Genomic DNA, 25,821 nt, shown 5'->3' on the forward strand with positions numbered 1-25,821 from the left:
TGTTGCTGTTTGCCAGGTGAGGTTTCCACACTGTGCTTGAAGGACAGTGCCATGGCTGCGTGTGCTTTTGCAAGGTCACGGTGCCAGGAACTAATGATATGTGAAATGCTCCATCCCTGCAGGTTTTCCTGCTCAAACATCTTCTAAATAAATAAATAATTGAAGACAGTGACGCGCGCCGCATTCCAGCCCCGAATTCCCGGAGCAGCTCAGGTCCTTAAACTGAGTAATTTGCCTCAGCTTGCGTATTGCAAAACCCATTCAGCAAAAGATTATGGGCCTTTAAGTGCCATCCAGGCCTGAAATATTACTCTAGGGCTTTAGGATGTCAGAATTGAGAATTGCTGGTGAATATTCTGTTCTGGCAGTACTAAAACTATCGTTATTTAGCAACACGGAAGCAGGCAAATGGGGGCAGGGAGGAGAGAATCTGACAGAAGGGAAAGACTATAACTTAACACAAACAGAGGTGCAGTTTTCATATGTGGCCACATGAATTCTTTATGGAATAAAATGCATTTGTGAATCAAAAAGCAGATGCAGATTTATATTCCCACTTAAATCTGCCAAAAGCGAGTAAATGAATACTGAGAGCTCATTTTAGTTCAGGAAACAATTTATGAAGATACATGGGTGGGTGCAGGTACTCTACGTGAGCAGTCTCAAGGGGAATTAGCAGCTGCTTCTGCTCCTCACAGCGAAGAATAAATAGACTAAACTGAAAATTAGCAGCACCTCATTAAATGTAAAACCATCCACATGTAAAGCAACTAGGACTCAATCTTTAAAAAATTCAGAAGGTGCAGAGTAACATGAAAGCCAAAGGAGCTTTTGTCTTTCCATCACAAATTATTTAGGCTTAGATAGTGGCATCAAGCCAGAGCTCAGAGACAGAGCAGTTTGAGTCATTTTTCCTGCTATAAGATGCTTTTTGACCTCAGTCTTTCAGCTCTCTTCAGCACTCCATAACCTCTGCCCCACCTTCCTTCACACAGGTGCAGGCTCACATTCCTACCAAAGAGACCTGGTTCCGCACTCTGCCTTGGTCCAGGCAGTGCTTTGGGTCCCCAGTTATCTCCAAGAAAGCCCAAAAACTCCAATAAAAATTTCTGCAACACATTTACAACTCTTCCCATAATCACCCATCACTGGAGCTCAGCTCAGGACCTCCATGCATCCATAGACTTAACAGAAACCATTTTCCACAGCGCTGTGCACGTGAACATTACTTTGGTACCAATTACTTGCAGCTTTCACACTAACTCTACTTCCCCTTTTCTCCTGTCTCTTACATGTTAAGGGCAGAATTACTTACAAGCCACAGGAGGAGCAGCTTGAGTTCAGAGCCATAGCACAACAGCACCAGCACACATGCAGTTTTAATGGTCTAGAGTCAGAACTTCTGCTCACGTTCCCTCCTGTTCCTTTTCAGATGGATGGTAGACAAGGAAAGCCAAAGCAGTGGCAAAGGGCTGCCAATTCCCCTTCAGGCTTTACAAATGGAAGTGTCTATTAAGCACACTGCAGAGCTTCCTTTCCACCTACAAACCACACTTTTTAACTTGCATGAAGGATTATTGGACTTCACAGAATATTGGATATCCTTCATGCATATTCTTAATGGACACCGACTGGAACGGTTTTGTTGCATTATTGGAGTATTGATTATTCCAATACTATTGAACTTCAGAGGATACGTTTGATTTTTCGTTATCATTAAGTCTTAATAAAAGAAATAACAAGTCAAAAAAAAAACAAAACACCACCAATTCCATTTAAGAATCTGTAGTATAGCCGTCCCTTCTATGTATAAAATACCACATAAGCGTTCTGGTTACAGAAGAATTTCCCTGTGCCTTTGCAGTTTGTTTGTATCAGAGAGTGGCTTTATGTGTGACTTTTTGGAGCACAAAACAACTGCATTTCCAGGTTAAAAACTTCAAATTTCAACACTGTCTTTCTTATCTGAAAGTAGGCAACTAGTTTGCAGTTATTTCTTTTCCTAAAACTTCTCAAAAATGAGGATATTCTCCTCATTTTCTCTTTAAGCTCCTTTATCCACTACATTTCCCACAAAAGGAACTGTGCAGCCTTCATCGCCTCCGTTTTAAGGACTCCAACCTGGTGGTTTCTCGTTGGTTGGACTTCCAGTGATCTACAAACACACACTTCTCCCATCAGAGCCCATCTCAGTTTGGACTTACGAACTGAAACAGATTACTGTCAGGGTTGACAATCCAGACCACCCAGGCATTCAGTGTCAGATCACAAAGGCATCACACCCAGTTAGAAGGTAGCTGTACCCTCCAATATCACACGTGCCTTACAAAACTCACCTTTCCTAAAGCCTTGCCACGGCAGAGATTGCTCTCTAGCTTAAAGAGCTCTCCCAGGAAGGCATTTGCTAAGTATCGACATTGAGCTACAGGAGCTCCAGAGGAAGGGCAGTGCCAGGAGAGTTATCTTTGGTATTACTTCTCTTCTCATTTAGGCTTTCCTTGGAGATCCAATATCCAATCACTCTGCTTAGCTTACGATTGGATGGGAATTACAGCAATAAGCGTTACTGATCTACACATGCTTAAAAACAGAAATACATTCAATTATCAAGCAAAACTAAGGTAGAAAATACATTAGGCTTTATATCCAATACTAAATGAATCTTCATGAGAGAACCACTAACTCTTTTATAGGCTTATAAACAAGAAAGTCATTACACTGGCTGAGCTCTGACTGCATATTCAACTGAACCAGAGAAGACCAGATCTGTTACTCAACTTTCCTGTATTACTGTTGTTTTGAGTTTCCTTTCAAGCCCTACAATAGGCTTTTCAGAAGATTGGTTTTTGACACTATTTCCTGACACCGATGCATCAAAGCAGTTAACCTAGGAGAGGCATCAAGGGAAAGGCACATCTTACAAACCCCTAGTCATTAGCAACATCCTCAGGTGACAGAGAGAGCTAGAACAGTGTCAGCTCCCTTACGGAGCAGATCCAAGGCATGCGAGTGAAATACCAATCTGAGGCTCATGTTTTTATTGGGATGGGAGCAGTGGAGAATTAGACGTGAAAAAATACTAGCTTCTATCAAAACCCCCTCTCCCTTTAGTAACTGTTGGAAGTTGTAGGTACAACATGTGAGATGACAGAGTATGAATGCCTTTGCTAGCAGGCTGTGAAACAAGGCCGAGAGCCAGGGATTCATGGTGCAGCAGACAGAAAGTTTCTTGCTAGTCCGTAGACATCTTCATTAGATGGCTTCATGCTGCATTAACAGCACATGTCTAAACAGACACGATCAGGAGAATCAAGGAGTAACCTAAAACCATTCCTTATAAAAACCACATGTAAAAACTTTCATACCTTTCTACTTTAAAGTAAATATTTCTGTTTAAAGAAATATGGACAGATATTTGGGGTTTGAATTTCCAAATATTTAGAGATGCAACTTTCCTGAGCCCTATGTTTAATGTTATCGAAGTCACCTACTGTAACTAATGCACCCAGCTGCCTGAGTGTTTGCAGGATGAGACCCCTTTGCTCACTGCATTCATAAATATGAAGGCCAGCAGGGACCATTACAGCCTGGGCTGACCTCCTGCATAAAACAGGCCTTCAAATTTCAGATGTAACATAATTAGGGTTCTCAGGTTTAACCGATAACAGCAGCAAATACCCCACAGACACTTTAAAAATGTGTCAGGCAAATTTACACATAGAAGGTATGCTTTGATGTGTGTCACCGAACATCACCAGAGATCAGCTCCTTCATGCCCAGAAGTTCGCCTTTCGTTTTTATTTTTGAAGCTCTTCCTGACAGCCTTCCTGCTCCTGCTCCGGGGAAAGCTGCGAGGACTGTTTATTGTTCTTGTCTTTTCTTAATATTTTTAAGCCCCACTCCAGGCAATGGCCTAAGATATTTTTCTCTTTGTTATTTACTTGCCAGGAATGACTGTGGATACGGTGCCTGAGGGTGCCGCAGGCTCTCCAAGGACAGCAACTGACACAGCATTTTTATTTTGTAACTCTCACCAATGCCGATAGCCTCAATTATGTTGGTTTTTCTCTATTGTAATTACTTATAGCTAAGCAGCCTTGAAAAATAAAAGCTCTCCAATTAACCCTTGCTAAACTATTTCATTTTTTATTAATATTCAAACCACTCAATCACTTGTACCATCACTCAGATTGGCTATATTTTTCTCCCCAGGGAAAAAAGTTATTCCCCAATAATCATTAGTGCCATCAAATTACAATTCCATGGAGAGAGACGGATCAGATGAATATACCACTGAGCACAAACATACAAGAGATGACTGGCAAGCTGCTCCAGACTTGCATCTATTTTGGTGCATTTGTTATGTGATGCTGAAGGGCATGTGTGGTATTGGGTAAGTGATGTGTGTGATAGCATCAGCAGATACATGGTACTCCCACTGCAGAGGTACTGTAGGCAAGATTGTGGAAGCTGGTATGGGGAGCTGAAAGCAGCAAAACCATGTGAATTATATTAGTTCCTACCCATTACATATTCATGAATGGGGGCTGGTATTCATGAATTTGGCTCAGATCAAGCTGTCCTGACTGGATTCAGACATCCAGCCAAACATTTCTTACAACTAAACATTTTCCTAAATGTGACATGATTTATTTAAAGAGATGTTTTCAAAGTGATCCAGTTACTGAGACTCTATGTATCATATTGCAGCTTTAAAAACTTGGCACTTCCCCTTATCCCCCAAAATTTGCCCTGGTTATGAACTCCAGAGAACATAGTTTATGGTGGCACTGCTGAGACACGGCTTCAATTAGGCTACAGCGAGGCTGTCAGGTGCTGCAGCCAATTATCTAAAATGTAAATGTTTTAAGAAAGGCAGCACTTTTTGTCAGGACCAAAATGATTTCCAGCCTCCAGTTCATTGTTTCAGAACCAGAGGCACATAACTCAGAGAAACATAAGTCGTACAGTAAAAACATCACATGCTGATTTACACATTGTATTGACCAACACTATCGGTGAAGTATTTATCTTAATCAATATTAAAAGACCACACCAGTGATTTAAGTGTTGCCTCAAATCAGTCACTATTTTCATTCATAAACATATGAATACCCATGAGCTGTCTACATTCCCTACCAACTTCACCACCAGGGGAAGAATGCTCCTACCAAGCATCATCTTATCCCCAATTACATCCAAGAGTACATAGTTTAAATTAGAGTTCTAAATACTAATCTCTGCATAGAGCCACCTGTGTAAGTTTTACAAAAAAAAAAGTGTTCTTCGAATTCTGTGGAGGGTTAGACCCATGCCTGATGATGAAGAAACAGTGCAAAAGGTTGCACCCAACCAGTGGGGATTTCCTCCCAGGCCCCCTGTGAGTAGAGATTTCCACCTCACACCCTAATCCATCTCACCTCCAACATGACTGCAATGATGATGCCAGGACTGCAGGGCCTTGTTTTAGGTGTACCTTCACCTTTCCTTCAGGACAAACTCCACGCAAACCATCTCTATCTCATTCCTGTTTCTGTAATGTTTTCCCTTCACTATAAGCACTACCTAAGTCACCAGTCATCATGATTATAAATACTCTGTATGAGAAAGAACATATTTGAGTTTACTCAAGTTGCAACATTTAGTAAAAAATCAGTTTTAATTCTAAATCAGATCAGCACATTACAGCCTCAGTTTCTGCACCAGACTATGGCAATTATAAATACACTGCCTAGTTGTAAGAGTCATGTTGCCATTATTTACAGCATGTGTTTAACAGATACATTTTTTTTTTCCTACAGAGAAATATCTGCTTACTTCATGCACATTTGTATATTTTCAAATATAACCACAAGATAGAGACAAATAATAATGAATTGACAAAAGAATGTAATAGGATTTCTTGTTGCAAGCATGGCCAAAGCTTTAGCTGCTTTTCCTGATGACCTGCATACATAATTACATGCCTGAGTAACAGATGTAGTTCTTGTGGCCCCAGCACAGAACCATAGGTGACTCTCCACTGAAAATCTGAAGTTCTCATGCTGAACTCCCTATCCTCCCCCTACCCCAAAAAAGCCTATGCTTTACTCGGACGCCTGTTTAACGCTGCCTATTTTTGCTCTTGCCAAAATTTACACAAGGTAGTCATTAACTGATCAGCTGACTTTCAACACAACCGTGTAGTTTCTTCCACTCTTTAACAAGCATAGATCAACAGTATATCTGCCTTATGCCTATTTTTTAAATATATACTGAATCCTGCTACTCCCACTGATGTTCCCATGAAAAATTACTTTGGTCTGTTTAGAACCAAACATTCCCAAATACTTGCAGCCCATATGCCTCACAGACATGGAGTCTCTGTAGTTTCAGGCTCTCTTCAGGGTTCAGCCTTATACTCCTGTCTCACTTTCACAGCAGACATTAAGTCCTGACCTTGGGCCACGAGGGCTCCCTGTGTCTTCAAGCTGGGGTTGCACACTGGAGTTTCATGGCTTTGGCAAGTACCTTCTTAGAGGAACTCATAGAAATGAGGTCTCTTCTGCCTCTTAACTCCAACTTGACCTTATTGATGATATTTTATAAGTCTCAACATTATTAGATCTCAGGCTCTCAGCCCAACCAGGAATATCATGCCAGAGATATTGCTCAACCAAATTGTCTTACAGCATTTATTCAAGGGGAAACAAAAAACAAAACTAAAGAAAACTCAATGTTTCCATGTCATTGCCAAGCTGCCATCCTGAAATGCTGGAACCTCCTGGAACTCCAGCAAGTCATAGACCCCCTGCCTCTGAGAACATTTACTGGTGAATGTCACCTGAGAGCTCATGACAAGATCCAAGCAGGGAGCTGAAGCTTAAACACAACTATATGGGACAACAGAGCAACTTTTTGGAATGATTAGCCATTATGTGCATCCAAATTATAACATTCCACACTTATAAAGCAAGCTCCTCTTCTCACATCAGCTCACTGATGAGCCATGAGCTGCAGGATTTGATTCCATACTTTATGTTCCATGGGCTTGTTACAAGGCAAGAGGCAACTTCTTTACAGTACCAGTGCTAAGCCATGTAGTTCAGCCTTCCTCTCATGGTCTATTTGCTCTCCCACTGCCCATCGCCTCAGAAGCACTGCTGCAGCAGCACGGGATGAGCCAGCCTCCACGTGTTCCACCTCTACCCGAGCACTAATGGCACAAATCTCATCCTCTAATTGGAGCTCTTGGAAGCGCTGAGGATGCTGACATGAGTAGTGGTTTGTGGAACTGCCCCCTTAAACTTCTTCTTAATCTACTTTAACAAAGCTCCTTACTCTCCCTTGATTTAAGGGACTGTTACTCACTGCAGCTCTCAGATACATTAGCCTGTGAGCGAGGGGAGAGAAGACTGATAAATCACAAAAATGGATTGCAGTGCAGGTAATTTACATGGGCGAGGGAAGCACGCTCCTTATTGTCCTGAAGAGAATGCAATGGGAATGAGTTGTAAATCTTCAAAACATTTTTTGTGAATTAGGTTCCAACTTCAAGTGATTCTACAACTGCAAAAAAGAAAACTATTTACACATAATGGAATTAACTCTTGTAAAGACAAGATTTACTTACTCATAAATTAAAGTGTCCTTTCACTTTGCATTGCATTACTTGCAAATAAAGAGAATTTCCTGCCCAACTACTATGTAGCAGCAGGGCTTGAGAATACCACTTATTTACTATAGACAGAAGCTGTGTATATTACATAGCATACACAGCAACACAAATTCTGGCCCAGAGCTCAGTAAGTCTTTTGGTTGAGTTTTGGTAGAGAAAAATGGGGTTTTGCTGTTTTAGTGAGTAAACTTCAGCCAGATCTCCTTGCCAGAGACTTGTCACTTCAATAACTTTGGATCTTTCCTCACTTCAGAGCTAAAAGCAGAAAAACTATCCAGATTTAGCAAAGCACACACCAAGAAAAACTAAATCATAGTTTAATTGGGTGCCTATGCTAGATACTTGGCAACACACTGACAAATCCGAGGTCTGAATCTTCAACATCCATACACATCATGAAATCATTCTGCCAGCAGCATGAAGTGAAAAGTGGCTATAAAATGCTCCCATATCACAAAGATAATAGCTCATAGCACAGCAGGTACTAAATCCAGTATTAACTACTTATTGCACGGGGGAACAGGCTAAAAATATCTTTTAAAGAGGAACAGCATGCTTCCAGCCCCATGCCGGCCAGCTGCAAGTCAGCTCACGTACAGTTCTAAGACAGGCAGGAATGGAATGAAGTAAGTCGGTTCCAATCATAAGGAGTAACCTCAAAAGTAGTCATGAGAAGGGAGAGGATAGGAGGTAACCTCAGGTGATCTTCAAGATAGTTTGGGAACAGAATTCCTTCCCACCCAGAAAAGAGAGAGATTGCAATGCAGGCACCTGAACTAGAGGGGAGGGTGTTCACAGTTGGATGCACAGAGCGAAGCTCTCTCCTTGGTTTGGACCCCAGCCCCACTCAGACTCAGCCACGTCCCTGCAGTTAGACATTGGAAATAATCCTTTCTGACCTCACTGAATCTATACCATGTGCAAACCTTTGAAGCCAGGATGCAATCTGCTTGCTGGCATGCTCATCTTATTCCTGGAGATGTGGGAGTGCGAACTAGGAGACTTGGAAAGGACAATTGAAATTCTCCATAGTCAAAAGGCCTACTTCGTTGTTTGCAATTGCTGTAATTACTGTGGAAACATCTCTGATGAAGAGCAGCCAGCCCCACAGCACCTGGCTCTCCCAAAGCCCCAGGCAGTAAGGCAGAAGCTCACGGCGTGCTCTGGGCTCTACCAAGCCCTGCTTGCTGGAGCACTTTGAGTCTGGGGACACGACTGCAGCTATGCACACCCTGCTGCTGCCCCAAATATCCCCCCTGGGAATCTCCCAGGTCAGAAGTGTGGTCTCTAGACAGATGACTCCTGCATATGAATAATATATGTGCATCCGCTTACAGCAGGTGTTTAATCCGCGAGGGCTTTTCTGGCCAGTGGAAATTCTATTGCATTCTTTCTTCCTTGTCACCGTTATAATACTTTTAAATGTTGTTTTTCTTTCCCCCATTAAAAGGAAAACATTTCTCAGAAACAGTAGTGGGCTGTTAGGGCTATAAAACAAGTTTGCACAGTCATGTAACACGTTGAGCCGCAAGACACGACAGAGCATGTTTTATGGGGCAATTAATACTTGCCTTGGGAGCGCTGTGAGGTATGAAGCACCATCAAACACACCCTGGTACATCCGAATGCAACTTGTAAGGCTGCATTTTGAGCCTTGGAAAATAATCATGAATTAGTTGCCGATTTATAATTTGTACTGGTTGAAGGAGCCACGCTCAACACCAACAGCAGGAAAGAGCACTACCAGCACATTGGCCTCACCTCCAACCCAGCTGCACCCCAAAGCAGCTCAGTGCAGGACATCCCTCTGCCAGGAGCTGCAGCACTGAACAACACACCAGCACCACAAAACGGAGCAGGAATATTGTAGCAGCAGAGGCTGACTGGTGAAGCACAGGGACCACGTTCCTCCCCACGTATTACGATAGGAGAAGGAACAAATGAAGTGATAAGGCTGAGTTGCAAGCAATGCCAGGCCTGCATAAGCAGCTCAGAGCTGGATCCTCACCTGCTGTGAATCAGCACCATCCTACAAAACTCACAGTTACCTTGAAACTAATGTCCTGGGTTGTCATGCCTAGAGACATGACCCTTAGAAGCTGGTGTTCCAAATTAATCCTCCCGAGCTGTTAAAAAATACATACTATTTTTTCTTGGATCTCCTTTAAATTCTTGGAGCTCATCTACATTTCCGCTAGTCTGTTTTTTGAAATCTAAGGCTTTGTTTTTATGTCACTTTAATACAAGTTCTTTAAAGCACTGGAAACAAGTATTAAAAGGTCTTTGATATGAGAAAACACACTGAGCTGCTTCCAGTATTTCATTAAGTGCATAGAATTTTTTCCTTTGAAAGACAATTTGATGAGTATGAATAACAACACAAAAATGTTAACATATCCACTGTAGCCATACCTACCAGTTTTAAGTTGACCAAGTCCTTCCCTAAATTAGTTTTATCAGGGACCTCATGTTTGAAGTGAAGGTGGGTTGCAGGGTAGTTCTATGACACTTTTCAGTGCCTTTACTTTCTTGGCTGGTTGCAAGAATTTCCTGCAGCATGCATTACTGCAAATGCTCTTATGCCAAAAGAAGCAAACAGAGAGGTACAAAAACAAAGGACCTGCATGTAACAATGTATTGTTCTATTTCTCTCTTAGACTGGAGATTTAATACCATCCATTCCACTTTTGAAAGGAATGTTTGTGAGAAGTTGCTACTAAAATTCCTTACCTTTTTTCTTATCAAAGCAGCCTTAAAAATAGAGATTGCTGAATTTCTCCATGGCTGTGTTCACAGCTCAGTTTGTCAACTACGATGTGTGCATACATGACAGCTCCTGCTGCCTTCCTTTTTTTTCCTGTCGCACACTTCAGGAAGTTTCCTAAGAGCTACTTGCAACTCTGACCTATCGTGCTACATACAAGTAGCTGTACAGCTCGTTAAAGTACAGCAAAGCAAACAAAAAGTGAAAGTTTATTTAATATTACTCTGTCAGTCCATAGAAGTGAGGTCTACTTTTCCAAAGAGAATAAGGTGAGGAGAGTTTGGGGAATCTGCAGTTCCCTCCCAAGACTGGCTATCCTTTCAGTACTTAAAATTCAGTATTGACCAGCTGTTCTTACTTATATCTACTGAACTTGTAATGAGGTTTGAGACATTTTCATTAGAAAATGCACCAAGAGGTAATATTGCAGTAGCAAAAGCAGAACTTAAAAGGTGGCAGTCTCTTGTGCTAAGTTCTCTCAACGTCCATTTGAAGATAGCATGCTAGAGATGTTTGCTTTTACTCATTTTATTTAACCACTCCCCATCTTTATCTTACTCGAGGCCTGTACGCTGACCTCTACAAGTAATAGCAAGGTTACAAAGACAGCAAGAGCTCCCAAATATAGGTATTTATCTCCATTAATCTGCCAGAACTGCTCACTAATCATGGTCCCGTTAAATAGATGTCAGAGAACATCAATTTCTTTGATTTCTGAGATCCAATTAAAACTTAAGAAGTAGGCATGACAATTACAGTACTTTCCATAACAATTTTGCATCCCCATTCCTTCTGCATCCTATTAAACATTTTAGCACCTATTAGGGATGACACACTGTGTACTAAGGAGGTCAGAAACTTAAAGGAATCCATCCAAAAGTCCAAGACCACTCAAAACACTGGTGGCACTTGACATAATTTATAGTGCTAAAGAGCTGGGGAACAGGAAAAGGTTGATGTAGTAATAACATTAGCAGGAACTATACAGTCCATGCAAGGCAGTGCTAAATAAAGTGCCAATCAATAGCTCTTTTATTAGCAGGTACAATCAATGTACAGCAGGCAGGCCTGGCCAATTAAGCTTATCGACTGACCAAAGAGTAGCAGGAAGCATTCTTTCCTCGGTTTTGTTTTCCTTTCTGTAAGTGAGAAACGAGTTCCAGTTTTATCACTGGATTCCCACCAAGGCATCTCCAGGAGTTCCTGTGGAGTGGAAGCGCTGACAAAAAGCAGGCAGGAGCTATCTTGGTATCCTTTAACCTAGGGTCAGCCACCAGAGCCCACGTAGTCAGGGGTCACTTACAAAGTAACTTTTTTTTCCTAGTGACTGTATGAAGTAAAAATGTTTGAGATGAAGGGGAGAGAACCAGTAAGAGAAAAAAGCACAGCCACCTAGCAAGGCTTAACTATTAACAGTCCTGAAAGGCCCAGGGAAATGAAGCCTGTTTCCATTTCATGTATTCAGTGTATAAACTCGGTAAAAATCCAAGTGTAGAGCAACTCAAGTACATTTCTTGGAAGAAAAAAAACACCAGAACTACAGTTTCAGTAAAAATTAAACTGAATTTCCATCTCACATTGTAAAGACTGCTGAAAATAACAGGGGCTTTACTATTCGGCTGTGACTAACTAAGCAGATGCAAATAGGATATTTATCTTCAGTGCCCCCCCTCCCCACTCTGATCTCCTCTTCCTCTGTTATCTCTTTCAAAAGGAAAAAGCTCGAACGCCTGATAAGCTGTGGGTTCTCAGTGTGATCAAACAAACACTGTGCAGTGGCCACAAAAAAGAAAACACGTTGTAGGAACAAACTGTAAAGGTTATGTTTTACGGAGAATCGCATCCAAAATTAGCAGCCCTGATGCCAATTTCCCACCGATGGAAACTGGCTGGGATGGCTGGGGCCCGGCCTCCCAGCAGGCAGCGCACAGCATCCATCCCTTCAGCCGGGCAGGCTACATCAGTCTGCTCTTCTTGGGTTTGATCCTTCAGCTTTTTATTGGAAGTCAGTGAACACAGCCTAGTTTGCCGGGCTCATATCCCTCAAGGTCTGGCACATTCAGAGCTTCAGTTATTAACACCTCAAAAAAGCTGGGGGGAAGAAGGGCATTCTCAGCATGTTTGACCACAGGCAGATGGACCCTGCAGGATGGGTCAGTTTTCGGCTTCATATCAAGCAGCTCCCTCAGCTGTATCCAATTCAGGAAATATTTTAGCAATCTGCAAAAGCTGCCTTAAGTGTCAAACAATCCACTGCTGTGAGGGAAGTATTCCACTCATTACATTTATTCTGTTTGCTGGCATTATTTGCTCGCAGATGATAATATACAGGCTTAAAGAAAGCAAATCAAATAACTTCACATCCTATCTAAGCATCACAAGCCCAGTCTTTGTTGCAGCTCAGAACAGCTCAGACTGTATCAACCACACTGGGTGTTGTACAATCGTGCTTTTAGTGCGCAGCCTCTGTTAAAATTCACCACAGACCACATGGGCAGGAGTTTCCCTTCACTAGAGAAGCCAATCTAGCAGTAACCCAGCTTTGTTCACCTACCTTCATGAGACATGAAATTCCATAACTCCTGGCACCCTGTATTATGACCATGAAACAAAAAGCTCCACAAAGCAAGAGGTGAAAACAAAGCAGGTATTTCACAGAATCACAGAATCAAATGGATTGGAAGGCACCTCTGGAGACCCCTAGCTCAACCTCACTGCTAAAGTATGTTCCCTACAGCAGGTTGCACAGGAAAGCATCCAGGCAGTTTTAGTATATCTTGAGAGAAGGAGATCTCACAGCCTCTCCATGCACCTAACTCCAGTTTCCATTTGGCTTTCTTACATGGCAGCTCACAGAAGGTGATGGAAGACAGCAGTGACAACCACGAGCAGACTAAAGCAACTGAGTTTTTCAGAAGCATTTCTCACTCAGCCCTATGGTTCAGCTTTCCATGAGCTCACAGGTCACAGGGCTTCCAAAGAAAAGTAAATCACACTATTGCTTTTGGTTGAATAAATAGCTTAAAAACAAACTGAGAAACAGTCTCAGCTATTTTGTTCACAAAACACAATTTGATTCAAGATCCCCTTATTTAATCCAGTCTGGCTATCGGGCTCAAAGAGTTCAGCTTGTCTTTCAGATAGAGGTGATCTGCTCTATGAAATGCTTCTGCAAGTGACAGTTCAGGCATACATTCTGCTCCAAAACCAGGACAAGGTCTACAATCACTATTCAGCACATCTGAGCACGGCTTTACTTCAACATTGCCCTGTGCACATCCAAGCACTACGATAAAAATCTAGACGCAACTTTCTCTAGAAAGCCATGGGTGCAGGGAACAGTCAGCCCCAAACTTCACCCACCTCTCAGAGCTGCCCAGCACTGCTTCCTTCTTGCTCAGCACATGGTCACGTCACTGGTGGAGACATCCAGCCAAGCCACTTCATGGCTTCATTTGCCACTGCTGGCCTCTCCTGTCCTCAGAGCTGGGGATCGTTCCTCATGAGAATATCTGTAACGCAGAAGACATCCATTAATTTGGTTGAACATCTAAATTAAGCTGAATTGAGATAAAATAAGTCAAAAGTCTTTGCGAAGGTAAAGCCTGCAATGAGATGCATGGGAACTTCTGTCTTCCAAGTTCTGAAAAAAGAAAATCACACCTTAGGGTCTTGGTGTGCTGTTATTGCTTTGAGGCTCCAAGGGCGAGTTATGACTCAAACTACCAGGACAGTCATCCTGGTGCTCCCTCATAAATTTACAGGTTAGTCAGGGCTCTTCTTCATTTGTGGCAATGCTGTTTGGTTATAAACCCCATCCTAGACATTGAAGTCTGAAGAAGCTTAATCTTCTTTACTGAGTCAGTTTCGGTGGCAGGCAAGGCTTGGTAACATTGCTGAGCAAGTAGGAGTTGAAGGCATATCTCAGATTTGGGGAGAGGGCTGAAATATAGCCCAATGCTAGAAACATCTCCAAAACATCAACTGAAAAATCAGCTCTTTTGCCAAGAAGCAGCAAGTTCTAAGATGCAGGACTACATTTTCCCAGTCAACACATTCCCAGCTAGAATCCTTAAAGCAAAAGTAGGACGTGCTACAAATCCTACTTGGTTGCTCAGCAAAATCACTTTGAAATTCTCTTTTTATGAATCCATTTTAGTAGATGGAAGAGAACCAAGAAGCCAAAGCTTCCTGAAGGCCCTCTTATAAGCACAGAGGTGGTGCCCATTGCAAAACTCCTGATACTCCCTGCACCTCTCTTCCCATTGTGCTCCTTTCTCAGTGGTGCAACAGATGGCAGCAGTTTGTTTTTTAAAGGTTTTTATTTTCTGATTTCAGTTTTTCATTTACCATTTGAATCCAACCCAACACCATTCTCAAGCAAAGAGCAGACATTATGCTAAATCTAATTATCAAAGGCTGAAACCCAGCAATCAATCAATCATTTAGTGACACACATGCTTTCAGTGATTTGAAAAAACAATTTTTGTGGCTATTGAAAAAAAAGGAAAAACTGTCAGAGAGAAAAACAGAATCACAACACAGTAGATGAAAATATCAAGACTGGAGGGAGATGAGTGAAGAATGTTCATTTGTTTTCTCTGAAACCAAACCCAGCTCCTTGGCACAAGAGCCCAGAAGTCACCTATGATACCTTTTATTGTAAACAATCTTCCTGCTGAGGTTTGCATTATAATTAAGGGTGATTTGAACTGCCACAAAACTGGCATTCCTAAGCGACTTTTCTTAAGAGTCAAAGTTCTTTAATTTTCTTGACTCCCCCCCCTTTTATTTTCCTTTAATTTTTTTTTTTACTGCCAAACAAGTGCTCCAGCAGCCGCATTCCTGGGGAACACTGACATCCAGTGGAGAGCTGGGGTCATCCCCAGAGCCACTGAACTGGACCCCAAGTCAGCAGCTCAGAGAGCAGCAGCTCAGGAGCCGTAGGTTGCACTGCAAACCAAGCTGAGCATCAGAAACAGCTTGGGTGACCTTGAGCTACAACTGTTATTTTGTCTTCAACATCCTCATTAAGGTGATCACATTTCTACCCATGTTATTTCTAGTGGTTTACTTGTGAGGCTCAGATGTGGGTTGGTATTTTTTTTCTTTTTGGTTGAGGAAATGTTGAAAGAAAAACCACTTGTATCCAGCACCATGCTCACATCTGTTTCTTTCAGTGATACAGGATGATATGGTTATGTGTTTGGACAGCATTGTATTTCAAATGATAGCAGACAGTCAACGATTAACATTGTTTTCCTTGGGAGAAACAGAGCCTCTAAGGTCACTCATGTTATCACCTAGCACAGAGCCATCTGATAGCACCAGCTGGCTCCAGCCACAACGAGAACGTGCTTGCAAGTTGGCTCACTAAAAACCTACCCAAAGGCAAACATGCAGCTTGGTCTGGGAATCAGGTCCATAAAGCCCACACTGACATGTGACCATCTCCTGCTCCCTGGTAACTGCATCATAGATCAACTTCCAGGAGTTCTCACTTCAAGGCACCGCTTTGTTAGGAGCATGAGGGGTACAGGAAGAGTGAATGGCTACAAGAATCACAGTGCTGGTAACGCTGCCTCCAAACCACAGTAAGCAACATCTGAAGAAAGAAAACAGTTGTACTGCAAGCTGCAAAACAAGAACTGTTTCATACAGAAACATCTGTGGTTTCTAAATTGGTTTTCACTCCACACAGCAATCCAGGACACAGCTTCAGAACATTTCATCCTTCCAGTCCCCCAGCGTGGCAAATCCACAAGACTGACCTGAGAGGGACTGGGTTTTCCAAGTCCCACAGAGAGAACAGGAACCCAGGACAGTCATATCCCAGGCAGTGTCCCCTTGGCTGCTTTAGCAATCAGCCCCAGCTTGCTCTCTGCTTTGCTATAGGTCCCACTTTCATTGGGCAGAGCCATTTTTCAATTAAGATTGTTTCATAGCATTTCCAAAGAAGTCTTTGATCAGAAGTTCCCAACTAGCTCCTGTCAGCTGTATTAACCTCCTGGCCAACAAGCCATCGCATGCTCCATTTCACAACATATCATTTTAAACCAACTCTAAAAGGTTTTTGTGAAGTTCCTACAGATTTGCACCAGAATAAATGATCGTGTTGTTATACATATTCTCTAGCTTGCAATAATGCAAAATAATCCAGTTAAAGGGACAATTAGCCTTCACATCCTACTCAGTGTGTGCACTGAATTGCATCCATCAGTACCTTACTATTGAGAGCAGCACCTCAGGGTGGTCAAACCACTATCACCTTTGCTTCAGAAGGACCTGAGCACGTATTTAAAAACAGCAGCAAGAAATGGAGAGTCTGCCTTTGGAAGGATGCACCAAGAGCAATGCTAAAGTGAGCCTGTGCTCACGTGCTTGCTGCACCTGGGACAAAAGAGCATGCCAAACAGACAACCTTTTTCTTCTAAGGGTCTCTGCTTCAAAGGTGAGTATGAGATACCTGTGCACTTCACTCCTGACAAGAAGATTTATAAATCTCTCTAAAGTTCGTGCTATTTTAATCTATTTTTCAGAAGTATACATACAGATTGTAGTGCTATTAAAGAAAGTGTTCCTTTTTCCCCTGTAGCAAACCACGTTAGTCCTGTCTTAAGGCAGGATATCTCCTTACTGCCTGTTTGATTTCTGTTACACAGGTTAAGTAAAGAAATAACTTTTTTTTTTGTTAAAAAAAAAAAAAAGTTCTTAATGTATCCTTCCAAAGGAAATAATAGGGAATGGCTCTTGTTTCTACAGCTAGCAAACTATGTGGTTTCTTTTATGAGCTAAATGAAAGGAACATACAGAATAATCATTATGGATTTGTATGAAATTACTAGGTATGGAATGCAGTAAATCCCCAAACAAGCTTTAACTATAGCTTGTAAGATATAATAATCAGGTAAAACTGGAGACTATCCTTTTGTAAGATGCAGTAACCTAATATTTTATCGGAAACCTTGATTTATGTTTAATAGCTCTGCTACCTACTAAAAAAGATCTTGTATTAGCAAATGGGTACAGATCCAGTCCATTAGCTTAGGACAACTGAAAAACTCAAGGGTTTTGTGAACTAATGCAATAAAATATCATTAAACACTGTAGCATGACAAGACAGACAGAAGGTTTGAGTTGAAAGTCAGGAGAAGTGTTTGAAATGAAGTAAAATGTACAATAGATATGTTTAGGTACATCTGGCTTACATTTGCAGTAGGTCGTCAGAGGACCTTAGTGTCTGTGATGTAAATGAATAACAGAGCCCTCAACAATTTAACTGTCATCAGTATAAATGCTTTAACTGGCACAGTAAAGCAAAGCTCTGGGCCCCTTTCTAAATCTCCATAAGCTCCTGGTCTGAATTATAAACTGGGGCTGCATTACCTGGAGATGAAAGCAGCCAGGTCAATTCACTTAAAACCAGAGAATTACCACGGCGAGGCTGAGATGAGCAGCACAGCAGCATGTGTGCGAATGTGCAGTTGGGTTTCCACACAGAGCTTTGTGAAGACAAGAGGAGCATCTGACTGGCTGGGCACTGCAAATCCAGATTTGCAAAGGTAAGGAAATTTGTGTTTTCAGCAAGTCAGCGTTTCCAAACAGTAAGGCCAAAGATAAACCTCCAGAATTAAGTCTCTGCTAAGAAGAATGCTGCTTTAAGGAACTAATAACTCCTGTGTGACGTGCTCTGAGCCCATGGCTTGCACGCAGCTCCCACCAGGCTGCAGCTATCACGCTTACAGCCAGGCCGGTGAGCCTGACTACACAAGCTCTGCTGCTGCCTTTAGGGCCTTTAAGCAAATCTTTTCCTCTCTTCTTGCTCTCATTTCTTTACTTATCTTTTGTCAGCCTCAAGATCAGCAATTCCAGGCAGCAGAGGTTATCCCCAGTGCTGTAGGTGTGTGACACAACAGATGGGTTCCAAGGCTCCTAAACCAGACAAAGCCCAGATACCACAGCTACAAAGCTTGACGAGTTGGAAATACCAAACAATTCTGCTTGGTGAGGGCAACCAAGCTCAGAAAGCTGCGAAAGCAAACTGAGCGCACTTACTGCGATGCGGCTCAGTTAGCGTCTCGTCACATAACCTTCTGGGCTCAAGATGAAATTGTTTCCCTTCCCCTTCAACAATCGCATAGGATGTTCTCCTTTATAGTAAATTCCAAACAAATTAATGGATTCCAACATGCATCATCAAATTTATATTTCCTCTTCCACAGAGTCCTACCCCTGTAAGTAATCCTTAAAATTCGTCATGAAGCTTTCAAAACAATTTATGCAAACAAACATCAAGCGGAGCTATTTGTATTGGCAGCACATTTCACTTAACAACCTACAACAAGGAACAGATGGTCGGAGCTCTGGAAACAGCTACAAAGAGAACAGTAGGAGCAAGTCCATCAGAAGCACTTTTTTCCCCCAATTTTGTGAAGATTACAGACTTGTTCATGTTTATTTCTTTGATTAGGCTGTTATTTTATGTACCCATGAATCCTTCCCTTGCATTTCATGGAATAAATCCCCCAGAAGCACATTCCCCAACTGTGCCTCGTTTACAGAAGTGCTGTTTTATGAACTGAGCTATCTGTTCCTCACTGATCCGGCACGTTCTGAAGTGGTGGGGAAGGAAGCAAAACAACATGCAGATGTTATGACAAATTTAAGGCAAGCATCTTAACAATTCATATTTGTCTTTACCCCTTCGCCCAGCCCTGAGTCTCTATATTAAAGCAGTCAGAAGCAAATTAGCTGCACAGCCACATCCATCATACTCAACATTTGTGCCACCACTGGTGCTGTAAGCAACAGGATTCTGAAAGAAATCAGTGAAACATCATGAAAGTGAAGCAAAAAGGACTCTGATTCCATTTCTCATGGAATTGTAATTGTAATGTAATTGTACTTATCAAAATAAGTAAAAGGAAAAATTATTGCTGGAAGCAGAAACACTACTCAACTTACAGATCTTTTAAAAAGAAGCATGTTTGTGATGGCCATTAACGAGGCATGGCTCGTTATTACCAACAACACACAAAAAAAAATTGCTGTCAGGTCCACTAGCATCTGTGCTAAGTTCACAGGTTTCTATCAGTATATCTACACGAAGACTCCCCCAGCCCCGGGCTTAATTTGAATAGACAGGGACAGCAGCCCCACTGCCCAGCTCAGCCCTCCATCACCCTCACTGCCACACCTCAGGCAAAATAACCTCTTGTGCTGCACAGGGCCCAACGTGGGCTGTGATGGTAAAAAATGAAAACCAAGAAGTCCTTTACTCCCACAGAGACCATCATGATGTCTTGAAGCAACAAAAACCTTTCTGAAGGGCATTAACCCAGGTGGGGACAGAGGTCAGCTCAGAATGGGCTGGCTTTGAGAATTGAAACCATGTTAAATCTTGGTGAGGCAAAGCCAAGGACAGCACAGACTGGTCTGACAGCTTAATAGCACCTTTGAGCATCGCAGTAGAATAAACTTTGTTTGACACACCGCCACGTAATTTCTGTTCTGCTAACAGTATAAGAGCAGTTGCGACAGCAGGATGGCTGCAGAGCTGTTTTCACTGGCTGCCTCAGTGAGCCATGGCACAGTCCTTATACACTCTGTGCTTCTGCTGCAACATGTAACACAGCAACGACTAAAACACTGCTCAGGGACAAACCCAACACTGCAGGACAACATCCTGCCTTACACAGCACCACAGGTGCAAGTTTTCTTCATGGAGCAAACTACAGTTGGATGCAGTAGCAGAAGCCCATGCAGCCAACACAGATACCTTCAATGAGGTGCTCCCCAGAGTCAAGCTGCAGGAAAACAAATTCACAATAGAACTGAACTAACAGTGCTGCTGAGCAAAAGGCACTTTGGGGAAATCAGGTGGAGCAGAAAATGAGCAAGTTTTGTCATGTAGGTATTTCTCTAAAGTTTTACTTGAAAACAAGTAAAAAGTAAACACGAAAGCTGATTTTCCAGAACTTGAGCTGACTGCAGTTTAAACCAATTTGAGATTAGGTACAACTCTGAGTTTGCAATCCGACCTGTAACATGATAGCCAAACCCAACAATCAGCCTGAAGTTCACTTCAGCTTTCTTCATTTGGAGGATTACGATGAAGCGTTTCCTGAGATATCACACTCTCAGCAGCTAATGGCATGTGACAACCAAGCACTCTTACACTGACATTCTAGAATTGCAAGCACTTGGCCTCTCCCCTGAGCAGAGCAGTGAGGAGTAGTGCTGTGAGCCCGATGTTGGGGCAGTGCTCTTACTCAATGAATTTGTTTCTACAGTGGCACAGGCAGCCATACAAAGCCACCAACCGAGAGAAATAGGTGTCCAACCCCTCTTGTATCTCTGGGGCTCTCCCCAAGGAATCTTCAGAGCTGACCATGTAAAATAGCATCATTCCATGATGAGAAAAGTTTTGTTTGCTTTAATCTTCCCCATTTTAGTTCCCACATCTGCATGCACACTGCTGTTTAAACCAGCAGAGTAAGTTCTGACCCAATCCATCCTGAAGAGCCTGCTCAGCTACTGCAGGCACCAAGCTGGGAGTCCCAGCCTGCACTTTGTGCTGCAGGACAGCAGCAGCTTCCTGGGGGCAGCTGCACCATCCCAGCATTGCCCAAAGCCCCAGCACAGCTGCTGGGGTTCAGTCTCAGTACTGGAGCCAGCACTATTCTCAAAAGCTGTTAAAGAAAAAAATAAAATCAGGATGCTTGTTATTACGCTTCAAGTTCCCTCCTAAGGGAGAAATGCTGTTTCAGCTGAATTTGGTGGAATTACAGAAACTGGTTAGGTTAAATGCTGACTGTGTTTCCTGTAGGGCACCTGAGACAATGGCCTGACCCAAATTATTTAATCTTGATCCAGACTCGAATCATTTAATTTTGAGCTTCACAACTCCAGGAAGATAAAAACATAACAGAGGCTTGAGAGCTGCTTCCAGGTTTGGCAGCTGGAAAGCACACCATGACCCAGAGCAGAGGGTGACAAATCTTGACAGAAAGAGCTGCAGAGGGAGGGGACAAGGGCTTCATGCCAGCTTGGCACCAGCTGGCTGCTTTGCACAGCAGTGCAGCTTAACAGTGCAGCTTCCATCAGGAGTTTAGCTTTAAGACTCAGGTAAAATTTCTGACCAAAAATGAAGTAAAGAGGCAAAGGTCATCTCCTCAGGCTCCCAGCCTGGGGCAGCCACCAGCACCAGAGCCTTGCCCCCACCACATCATTTATCCCCAGTACAGCTCTGACTATGAACCCCAGCCTGGCCCTGAGATATTTCCCAATCAAAGCATCATTAAAAGTTTCCCCAATTACTCCTGCTCAGGACATTCATTTTTCAGACTGAAGGAAGCCAGCCACAGTGTGTCAATAATAAGGAACTTATTAGCCTGAAAAAGATAAAGTATTGATCAACTTGCTCACACCTTTCAAGAGCTTGCTGAGTATGAATTTAAAGGAAAACACCTCAGCCTTTGCATGAAAGGGATTTAAAGAGTACACGTGAAGCGTTTAAGAGTATTGCTGAACTGCACAGTGCAGCAGCATGCAAAGCTCCTAAAGCTCCTCACCCAAAGCTCACCAAGGCACATGAAGCTGCACAGCTGTGTTAGCAGGAATCCAACCACTGTTAATTCACTCAGGTGAGAAACTGCATTCATTAATTCAGACAAAATGGCCCCATATCTCAGCTGGACCCACAGCAATTTTATGCATCTTCCAATTGTACAATATTCTGCTACATGCTTTAAAAAAAAAGTCTCTGGACTCAGCTCAGCACAGGACAGCTTAGTCTGGGTATTTCACCACCAGCCACACAAGGGAAGGGCTGTATGGGCAGCAGCATAGCCAAGGCACCCGGCATGGGATGCTGCAGCGTGACGCCAGGAGCACCATCTCCCTGCTGCTGGCGGAGGGCTCAGCAGAGCAGTGCTGCCTCATACCAGCCCCTGCACAGCCTATTATTTCTAACTCCACCTGAGCAGCAAAACACAAATCCTGCATGCACAGAATGTGTCTCAGCAAGGGACAGTAATTTTCAGCCTTCCCTCTAACCCTCGCTGGGCAATTCCAAAAAAAGCATGTCCTGGTAGAGCAGCCGAGCCCTTCCCATACACTCCTGACCTACATACATGCTTAATATGTTAATTTTTGTTTTGGTTTCAGAACAAAACCTGCCTTTTAAAGAATATTTTAACAGATTTTAAACCAGAAACACTGCACTCCCCTGAGGCATTAAAAAATGCAAACTGAAGACTTCCCATGTGTCGAGGTTATTACTTATTTCCTTCCAAAAACAGAAGAAGTGTTGCAACAGTTGTAATGCTCCAGCTCACTAGGCCAAGAAGATGTTTTCTTTCTGCACACTCATTAACCATAGTGTGGAACTCAATAACTGGTCTAATTTCCTACTTTAAATGTTTTTCTTCCCTCCGGTTTTCATTTTATGTTTTACATTTACATAGGACTACACTCGACCACTTACCTTGAGAGTCTAGATGCTGTCAGAAACAATAAAAGGAAAGGAAAAGTGTCTGGAATCACAGAAGCTTTAGTGTTGAAAATTGTAATTTAATTTCTGTAAATGAATTTAAGCACTCAAAGCTTTCTTTGTCAGCCACAGATGAGAAACTGATAGGCTTTGAAGGCAGGCAATGTTTTTTCAGTCAAACCTCTGAAGTAAATATTTACATTAGATATAATAAGAGATGTTATTTCACACCACAGATCAAATTGCAGCTAGTTATTAAATCTGGTATAATGCTGGGGAGCTCCCTGTTCCTGCTGCCCACAATGGGTGCTCTGTCACTGTGCTGGGAACCCCAGAACAGCTTCCCATCCCCAAGCATCTCTCAAGGTGCTTCCACAGCCTCAGGGGCCCTCACACAGCTTGCTGTGCGGCACAGGGATGGTCACCCCACCTGGTTCCAATCCTCAGAATAGATCAGCAGGGCTGGGGAGCCCACAGTGTTCAGCAGGGGCTCAAGGAGAGGACCTTCACCCCAGTACCACAGATGAGAACAGGCAGGGCAGCAGCCTTAAGAGGGCATGGAGCAGGAGTGGACACAGAGGCTTTTCCTTTTATTTGGAAAGTGGCTTTTCACAAGAAAGCCTCAGGGCATGGTAAAGATGACAACACCTCATCGGTGAGGAGGCACTTCATTTCTCCTTTTGCTCTAATAACCATTGAGGGTGGGTCACTCCCCTCCCATCCTGCCTTTCTTTGCCTTACTGCACATACGTAATGAGACTGCTCATTTAGGCATCCACTGTGCTGTACTTTTAAGGCAAGGTCATTAACTTTGGAAGTCTCACCTTACCTTTCATATCTGCACCATTTCTGCCTTCTATCTCACCAGAGCACGAGGGCAGCAACCAGCAGACTAAGGGCAATGGCATTCCTCCACTCACTTATCCTGTGCCAATACACTGCCAAAGTTGCTTTGGTTTGGGTGGACACATGTCATGCCAAAGCATCTGAAAGGGAAGGGTCTGTCTGTAAGGGAGAGATGAAGGAAATCCTCAGCTATCACACTCACCCCAGCACAGTGAAGGTTCCCAGGCTGGTTAATGAGCTGGGCATCTCCCTGAGCATATGCACAGCCACGCAGACCTGGCTCCCCAGGTAGCAAGGAGCTCATACAGGGAGGTAGCAAGGGCTCATACAACCTCCTCTCATCCCAAGTGCCATCGACTTGGGAAAACTTTTAAGCAAGATGATGCAATCCCATTAAATTCCAGAAGCATGAAGGAGAGATACAAAATAAAGCATGTTCTTACTACTGGCAGGCCACTGTAATATTTTCCTCTGCTCATCAGCATAATAAAACAGAGAGTAAGGCTCTGCAAACAAAATTAAGCCAGAAACCTTGCTAAAAGGGGCTAGAAATAGTAGTGCACTTCACCAGATATCCACCGAAGAAGAATACAAACATGTAGTTTCTAAGAAAGAACACAACCACGGTATGCTAACTACAGTAAGTATTAATTAAATCATTATTAGCAATCAATCTAATTTCTGCCACTTTCTAATATCTTAACTAAAGACGTATTTGCGATACTCTTATAACAAGTTACAGCTCAAGCAATAGAGCTGCTTGCAATAATTCAGAAACATGTACACTTTCATATGAATATATCATGCCTAACTAATGAGATTGCTCATTTCATAACTTCAGTTCCATTTTTATTATTTCATAAAACTGGAAGTCCTTATCCATTTTATGAAAAACACCAAACCTTTGTGAAATTCATTAAATAAGCATAAAAAATTCATTAAACAAGTGAATTGCATTCATGGCTGCTTTGATGCAAATGCCCTTTAAGCAATGTAAAACTCCATATTGATTTAACCTTTCATGTTCTGATATTTTCATGTGGAGATATATATATATATAAATCTTTATTCAAGGAATGAAATTAAGTTCTGATCCCTTGATCTCCAGCCAGGGTGAGGTAGATTGGTCAATTTAAATAGTCACTGCTGATCAGCAAACAGCTGAGTTTGTACTAAAGCAGAGCACTAGTATTCCTGTACCTCCTTACCAGCAGATAAATACACAGATAAGATCTAGGGCCAAATCAATACGATGCCTGAAGTTTTGTCTATAGAAGAGAAGCAACACTCACCCCTGCTGGGCTGAACATCACAAGGCCAAAGGGACCTGCTGAGGGGTAGCTACTCATTCCCATTACCCCCACTTCCACTGAAAACAGCAGCCAGCTGCACAGCCAACAGGCTGGGCTCTGTCTGACTCCCTGTGCACCCAGGAGCTGCCCAAGATGGGAGCTGCACAGTTTTCCTGAGGTTACTCTGTACCCCTATGCCCAGCAGATGTAATACTGTTTTGAACTCGATGGAAATCACAAAGCTCTCCAATCTTTAGGCAGACAGAAGTCACTGTGATCCTGAGCCCAGTAGAGTTCTTTTCTTCACCATGTTTACGGTGCATAGTGCTACACAGGTGGTAATGTGATAAAGATGTTCCTGCAACCAAGCTACACACCCAATACCCAAAATATACAGTTAGAGCTGCCATGGACTGAAGCACCTGCAGTCCTCCAGCCATCCCCAAAGCTTCATTGATGGGAAGCAGTCATTTCAGAGGGTTTATAACAGTCTGACTGCAGCAAGCCATGGCAGAAGGACAGCCACTGTGTACTGACACAGCCATGCCCACGGCCAGGATTTGTGTGCTCACCCCACCATGAAGGTGCCAGCTTGGAGGGTACTGAGCAAACTCACCATAGCGAGCCTCAATGCAACCCCAGAAAATCAGTGAGACTTCAAGGGGATTTAAATGACACGGTTAAATACCATATAAAACACTGCTGGACCACTGCTGAGCCTAAAGCACACAGGTGCCAGTGGAGCAGAGCTCAGTGCCACCTCCTGACA

The 25,821-nt window shown here is 42.8% G+C and overlaps 1 long non-coding RNA gene across 1 annotated transcript in view; it reads right to left on the bottom strand.

The window, feature by feature from the left end:
- The window catches only part of LOC128081818 (uncharacterized), a 316,659-nt gene that overhangs the window by 285,582 nt on the left and 5,256 nt on the right, over positions 1-25,821 (bottom strand). The window contains exon 2 of the long non-coding RNA XR_008207407.1: positions 13,785-13,933. This is a non-coding gene — a long non-coding RNA (uncharacterized LOC128081818). The remainder of the gene's footprint in view (positions 1-13,784; positions 13,934-25,821) is intronic.

Source organism: Tympanuchus pallidicinctus, unplaced genomic scaffold (assembly GCF_026119805.1).
Source record: "Tympanuchus pallidicinctus isolate F22 unplaced genomic scaffold, pur_lepc_1.0 scaffold22, whole genome shotgun sequence".
Classification (NCBI taxonomy): Eukaryota; Metazoa; Chordata; class Aves; order Galliformes; family Phasianidae; genus Tympanuchus; species Tympanuchus pallidicinctus.